General features: G+C 41.2%; 1 pseudogene across 1 annotated transcript; it reads right to left on the bottom strand.

The window, feature by feature from the left end:
• Positions 1 to 1,499: 1,499 nt before the first annotated feature.
• LOC144459825 (uncharacterized) lies at positions 1,500 to 3,688 on the bottom strand (annotated as a pseudogene). Its single transcript, XR_013488594.1, has 2 exons — positions 3,557 to 3,688; positions 1,500 to 3,318 (listed from the first exon to the last, which is right to left on the bottom strand). The product of XR_013488594.1 is annotated as an uncharacterized LOC144459825 (transcript).
• Between the last annotated feature and the right edge of the window lie 736 nt (positions 3,689 to 4,424).

Raw genomic sequence — 4,424 nt, 5'->3', positions numbered from 1 at the left:
GCTGAAGTGTCAGAGAAACAAGCAGAACAGATAGAGAGGTGCACACGAAAACAGCAGAAATCCTCATTGTGGTTTTCTGCGCGAGCTGGCGGGATTACAGCCTCCAATATGCATGCTGTTTATGCAACGGATTTGAAGTCACCAGGTCTGTCAACAGTAAAAAAGGTTAGTTATCCTAAGGACAACACATTTACCACATCCGATATGTCTTGGGGCATAACAAATGAAGGAGAGGCAATGAAGACGTACATTGAAAAAACCAGGGGACAACACAACAGTCAAGAGGTTGCCACATGTGGATTCTTTATCAACCCCACTTTCCCTGAAGTAGGAGCATCACCAGATGGCACAGTGAGGTGCATTTGTTGTGGTAAAGGCTGCATAGAGATTAAATGTCCTTCCAAATACAAATACAACACCATCCATGATGCTTGTTTGGCCAAAGACAGTAACTTCTGCCTTCAGCTTGTTGATGGGGAATTACAACTAAAACATGGACACCCCTACTATGCACAAGTCCAAACACAAATATTTGTTACAGATAGTAAGTACTGTGATTTTGTAGTTTGGACACTCAAAGACTGTGCTATTCTGCATATACTGCCAAACCCTGAGTTTTGGAGGGCACACCTACAGAAGGCACAACATTTTTTCACAGCAGTATCTTTGCCAGAGCTGGTTGCACAACACTACACTAAGCCAGTGTCCCAAGTGTCAGAGAGAAGGCCTCTGAAGGAACTGCAACAACACAGCATGAAGAAGGGGAAAAAGAGGGACGGAAAACAGTGTCAAAATGCAAAGGAAAGACAATGGTGTCTGTGTCATGGACCAGAACATAAAGATGACATGGTTGCATGTGATAATGAAAACTGCAAAATCCAGTGGTTTCATTTAACATGTGTTGGACTCAAGGATGCACCTGCAGCAGATGACATCTGGTTTTGTAGCTCCTGCTCAAAGTCATAAGTTCATGTCTGGCTGGGCTCTACAATAGGTCAACTGCCTCCTGTGTTAACACTAAATGCCACCTGATAACCACAGTTAAAGCTAGACTTTATAGAGTTGTGATAATTAACATTTTAGCTCTGCACACCTCTCAGCACACCAAGTGGTAGTTCACAGAGAAAAGACCACTCCTAAATGTCAGGGCAGGATAAAGAGTGTCGTAGCAAAACTGATTCCGTCTTAAGTCATTACCTTTCTGACCTATTGAAAGATGTAAATATGAATGTTAAAATAAATATGTTGAAATAACAATGTTAATAAAGTATTCATGTCAGCCAGCCTGAGATCAGTTTGTGTTCATTGATCATCCACAAATATTTATTCATCAACTAGAAAATAGAAAATCTTCAACTAGAAAATCTTCCTGTTACACTGATAAACATGATAAAAAAGAGGCAATAAAATATCTGCTAGACCTAGCTAGTTATATGGGTATTATGTATTATTACCTGTTTGATGACTAAAATGAAAGACAGACACATTTGAATGCCTTTGTAAGGTCTTTATTTCACTCTAAGAAATTTGCTGTCTGTAAAGACAGAGTTACAAAAACAGTAATCAAAAGTTGTGGTCAATAATTCACCACAATTGTCTGACTGGTTATTTTATCTACAGTATCTCACATAAGTGAGTACACCCCTCCCATTTTTGCATATAGTGTTGTCCCAGGAAAAGATATAATAAAATATTTGCAAAAATGGGAGGGGTGTACTCACTTATGTGAGATACTGTACATTTACTCACCATCTATGACAACATACCAGACACATTAAAAACAAAGTTGCAAAAAGAGTAATATAAAGCAGTGGTCAATCATTCATCACAATTATTTGACTGGTTATTTTATCTTTGTGTACTATCTATGAAAACATACCAGTAACAGTAACCAAAGTTTTCATCAGTAGCCTCAGCTACCTGACAGTCTTTTTTTTTTTTCAAACACTACAATGTAGGCGTAGGTGACTGTGAAGGTAACTGTCCCAGCACAACACTCGGACACAGGTTTGTGAGAGCACAGCAAATCACAACAACTTTGTCCAATAATGTGACTTGCTCACCTTCACACGGCAAAACCATGTCAATGGGGATTTTTGAAGACAGTATCTGGTATTTGTTTCGGACAACACCGATGACTCTCTCCACGTGGATCCTCAGGTTTGCGTGGGATCTTGTTTCTTCCACATCCTTTGCGTCCAACTGTCGCTGACCCTTTGTGAATGCTGGTGTTCTTACTTCAGCACACATCATCCCTACACTCTCCCTGATGTCAAAACCACGATCTGCCAACACCATGTCACCTGGCAGAAGTTTATCCAGAAAGCCACAGTTCTGTTACTCTTTTGTCACTTGTTCGTCCATCCCAACCTTTGGAAATGAAAGAAATCACTCCTTGAGGAGTTATACCTATTAGGTATTTAAGTGTGTGGCTGTGCTTGTAATGTGAAAATGTTTGTGCCCTTGCATGAAGGTTGGATGGCCTTTTAATAAAAACCTCAAAACAGTCTATAATGGCAGCTACTCGATTTCCAAATGTCTCAACAAAGTTATGTGGCATACTGGCTTGCAAAGTGTCTCTGTCTGGCCAATGCACCATTGGAGCCAGGCATGCATACAGAGCATTAATAGTTTGTTGAAATACAGCACTCACTGTTCCTCTGTGCACATCAAATAGGTGACCAATGTGCTGCAATGGCAGATTCAATCTCAGACGCATGAGAGTGATCAGTAGCATTTGAAACGGAGTAAGCTTTCTTTTCCCCTGTGGCAGAAGGGGAGTTACATAGCACAACAAAGAATAAAAACTTTCATAATTTGTAAGTCCGGTGTAATATTTTACTCTGTTATTATCACACTTCAGAAACTCCTCTGTCATTTCTCTTTCGGCAAGTTTACACTTCAGATTTCTGTTTTCCTCCAGTAGACGGTTGATTTCATCACACCTAAGCTTGCACATCTCGCAATCCTCTTCACACTGGCCATCAGGATGTGGCACTGTGCTCGCTTCATGTTGTGCCCCGTTTTCCTCTTCTTCTTGTGTGTTGTCCTCTCCTTGATGAGACCTCTCCTCCATTCCTTGTTGGGCTCGGTCCTCCACCTGAAGTTGCGCCATCCTCTCCTCTCCTTGTGAGCTCTCCTCTGCTCTGTCCACCACTTTGTCCCCTGCCCTTTCCTTTGTCTTCTCATCTTGGTTTTTATGTCTCTTCAGCTGACGTGCAAATCTGTCTTTGTCAGGAACTTTCACCTCGTTGTGCCCCAAAAGCAAAGACGGCATCCAATCAGGATGAGTTTCCAGCATTTCATATGCAGGTTGTCCTATGCGTACAGAAATAAGTGTAAATTAAACCCAATAATGCAAATACTAACATTTCACAAACATTTCGTTAAGATAGAAACAAAGTTGAAGATAGTTTGGATCACAATCTAAAGTGGAGAACACAGTAACGTTGGTGTCAACAAACACAGACATACACGTATTTAACGTTGCCATACACACACACCCTGGGCCTAAGTTAGACACCAATATGTAACAGCAAAACACCAGAGTACTCACCTGACTGAAAATGAAGAGAACATACTCTCATATGTTCAGGAATACTGTTAAATGCGATGTTTTTTCTCCTTACTGCTGCAACCCACCCGATTCGTCGTCTTTTTGTCAGCTCCTCAACTTGCGGGCCTTCGGTTTTTTTCCACTTAGGAAAGGAGAAAAAGCGGATTCCATTGTCCAGTTTTTTGCCAGATGTATCATGTGATCGACTGTGGCAGTTTTTAACGCAGCAGTACTGTCCGACCATGATTACTTAAAATGTTGAGCTCGCTTGAAGAGCTAGCTTCCCGCTTTACACCCATAGACATATATACACCCGCGTTCCTCTAAAGATGGCGCTGACTCCCCATAATGCAAAGCGGCGTGACGTACCTTCACATTCTCTATTTTCCTGTAAATCTCCCGTATTATAATATAATTTAAAAAAAAACAAAACATTCCTCTGCCTCTCCAAACTGAACTCTGTCACTAGCCTTGCGAGAACTGCCACCTGCAGTAGCCTGGGTGGCAAAAGAACTTGAGTTTGACTGAAATGAACCAAACAGGGCAGGTGTGAAAGCACCCTAAGTTGCTTTGTGCCTAAAATGAACCAAACTTTAACCATGGTGGTGTCAGATCTGAAAACTCTTATCTTTGCAGAAGTGATTTGTGACAAATTTGGAAATCACTGACAAATGACACTGTTCTGCTGATTGGGGCGTTATATAAGAAAATGCCTTGTTGTGTTGCTCAGAAGGGAAGTTAGCCTACAAACAGTGACAATTCTCTTAATATTTTTGGGTCTTCTCTCGTTTATACTTGCCTGTAGCTGCTATGTCAGCAGCCAGTGGAGTAGTACAGGCTTTATGTAAGTGTATATAGGGGTATACCC

The sequence above is a fragment of the Epinephelus lanceolatus genome, chromosome 22 (genome assembly GCF_041903045.1).
Source record: "Epinephelus lanceolatus isolate andai-2023 chromosome 22, ASM4190304v1, whole genome shotgun sequence".
In the NCBI taxonomy this organism is placed as follows: Eukaryota; Metazoa; Chordata; class Actinopteri; order Perciformes; family Serranidae; genus Epinephelus; species Epinephelus lanceolatus.
The sequence above is the reverse complement of the archived record's forward strand: the minus strand, read 5'-3'. Positions and strand labels throughout refer to the sequence as shown.